Genomic DNA, 3313 nt, shown 5'->3' with positions numbered 1-3313 from the left:
TGCTGTCAATCTTTTTGTGTCATTTATGGAGGGCATGCGTGCTACTGCTGTACCTATAAATGGATTTGTTCTGCTTCTGAGGAAGTTGGTTTTAGTCTTTGGCCACATTATGCACAGCTACGGTGCTATTTCAGCTGGGAGGAAGGGGAAGTAATATCTTCATGCTTTAGGCAGTGTGAACCATTTTTGTTGCACAGTATTTGTTCACTTTTACATGTTAATCCCAATGGTTTAACTACAGGTTACAGCCCACAGAGAAGAAAGTGGCACTTTTTTAAATTCATCTGTATTTCCTCAGGAGTATTTGTTGGACAAGCAACACCTCCCGGTAGTCACACACACACACACACACACCTGCTATACAAGGCTTGTACTGCTGGAGGCGAAGTGCACTGACTTAATATTGGTTGAAGGGTTTTTTATTGAACTCCTATGACTAATCAGCCACTTTGGGAATTCAGAAGAGGAACTTAATAAAGTTATCTCCTGGACACTCCCTGTTTGTGATCACATATTTTTACCATGCCCTTCCAGTTCCCCTGTTTGATCACGCAGCCTCCACGTCCTCCACCGGTCCCTCATTTCAGGGAACCCACAGGGGACAGACAGACGAAAGAGTCTGTTTCTGTGGACTCCATCCAAACTTCCATCAGCCGGCACCTTCTGATTTGACCAGTCCTCCATTTGTTTTCTCCTAAAAATCACCAGTTCTAGCTTTTAGACAGCTGGTGAGACTTAACAAGATTGCTAAATCAACAGAAAACATGATGGCCATTTATTCACTATTTTGTGGCATTTTATAAATGAATCACTTTGTTGAGAAAGTACTGGCAGATGAATCGAAAATGAAAATAATCATTAGTGCAGTCCTAATAATGACACCATCACACAAGGTAGGGTCTTTAGCTAGCGATCACATGACAGGTTGGTTTATAAAAATAACTTCTTTATTATACTGGAGTTGGGATGTACATTTTGAAGTTATGACCCATATAAACACCAACAGGTTTGAGCCAATGTTGCATTTCCAACACCCCGTATTGCGTAGATGTGTTCTACACAAAAAGGTATTATGGGCACGTTTTAATTTCAAGTATTTTGATCACAGAAAAGATAATACTGACCCAGTCCATATATTTAATCATCACAGTCAAATGATTGCACAATACAGTAACATGTCAAGCGTGTAGCAGAAAGTCACATGATCATTTGATGAAACCACCATGATGATGGGTGTTAATTCTACTGCTGCACAACATCAATACACTGTAACTATACTGAATATAGTAACAAATGGACAGGAATCTGATGTGAGCCAAGTGTTTACATCCCCTCTGTGCACAGAGGTGCCACACTGTGTAGCTTTCAAATATGAACACTGAGGCCCAAACACATCACGGGTTCAGGTCGAGCTCCTTCCAACCCCTTAAAAAGGACAGACGCAAGTGTTACAGAAAGGTGTGTGTGTGTGTGTGTGTGTGTGTGTGTGTGTGTGTGTGTGTGTGTGTGTGTGTGTGTGTGTGTGTGGAGTTGAAGGAGAAGGAGGAGGCACATCACCCAGACGGTCACAACATTGAGCAGGTTGTGCACACTGGAAACGTGAAATAACCACAAGAGTCCCGTCAAAAGGGAGGGAGAGGTCCAGCTGCAGCCTCACTGGGTTATGGCAGTCTGTCAGAGGTGAGGAGGGACGGTCTGCAGGGCGTCTTCAGTTGTACGGTGGATGTTCACATTCTGGAAAGAGGAATGCATCAGTGTCAAACACATCGACAGGGAGGGTGAGAAGACACTAGACACCTCTAGAAACTTCATGCTGTATAGCCCTGTTTGTGCACTTGTGATGAATTCTTTGTGTTGATGTACTGTAGACTGTACATGGCAGATGTCATGACAGTCAGCCATTTTATTTTTGAATGATGTACCTCCGGTTTGGCCACAGATGATCTGACCTCTTTGAAAACGGTGCTTGACGCTTCAGGTTCCTTTAAAAACTCAAAGTGCAGATTACCGGACCCTTTTCATAACCGACAGATGCTGCCATCAACAGAAAATGGCCCATTGTAGCAGCATTTGTCATTTACATTTACTCACTTAGCTAGTGCTTTTATCCAAAGCGACTTACAATTGCTATATATGTCAGAGGTCGCACGCCACTGGAGCAACTAGGGGTGAAGTGTCTTGCTCAGTGACTCATTGGTGGAGGTGAGAATAAAACCATGGTCTCTCCTACCAATGGCATGTATTTACCTCATGATTTAAACATGTTTTCATGATGTTTATTTTGAGGTCTTGGTAAACTCTTTTAAAACATAATAAATATCTTTTATTTTCAAAAAAATGATGCTGGGAGTAACAGGCGTACATTTTACGCTCACACCAAATTTGAAGACAGAAATGTGCGTGTGACACAGTGAGTGTATTGTTCAGGCTGATGAATAGCAGCACTTGCTTATGCACCCCAGTGGATCCTTTGCATACAAATGAATCAGTGTTCAGTTTGCACAGCAGAGCACGCAGGGAGGGCACCGAACGTCTGATCAGTAGATAGTGACAATAGGAAGGAAGTAGTTGGCCTCTTTTGATCTCCAAGCAAGTTTGAGTAGGAAATCCAGCTCAACAGTCTAGACGTATTTCATCTTTAGATTTACCTTTAAAGGTAAAGCATATAACCCATGATCCTAAAACAGCTTTCATGTCAAACTTTCTAAAATGAAGCACAAGAAGAGTGTGGCAAGGATACATGAAACGGTTGAGTGGAGTTTATTTAGAAACATTAAACAGAACGATCTTCCTCTTAATTCTGATCAATGATATGAATAAACTGCAAAAACCTTCACATTGTTGAACAAAGTATGTCTGTACCTCCAGGCTCTTCATTAGACAGTGCTAGACATCCTAAAATTAGAGACAAACTGTAATAGAGGACATTTAATAAAGAAATAAACAAGAGTTGATTTTTATGTGCAAAATATAAAAGCACAAACTTGTTTTGTGCTGTGCCATGCTCTGAAACTAAGATGAGACTGAGTGTGTCTACCTGTTCTACCAACAGAAATATAAAGTGGTAAGACGCTGCTCAAAGTCAACATTGTTAAAATAAGTTCAAGAGACAAGATCAATAAGAAAACAAACTACACGTAATCACTGCGTCATCTAAAAAAAGTTGAGCTTCATTTCTTCATTTGGAATTACATCATCACACCCAAAAAAAAACAAAACAAACAAACACAAAAAATTCAACAACCATCGGCTTTTCCTTTACTCTCCAAAAATGGGAGAATGTGCACGACACAAGATCCGGGTCATGGGATTA

The sequence above is a fragment of the Micropterus dolomieu genome, linkage group LG18, assembly GCF_021292245.1.
Source record: "Micropterus dolomieu isolate WLL.071019.BEF.003 ecotype Adirondacks linkage group LG18, ASM2129224v1, whole genome shotgun sequence".
Classification (NCBI taxonomy): Eukaryota; Metazoa; Chordata; class Actinopteri; order Centrarchiformes; family Centrarchidae; genus Micropterus; species Micropterus dolomieu.
The sequence above is the reverse complement of the archived record's forward strand: the minus strand, read 5'-3'. Positions refer to the sequence as shown.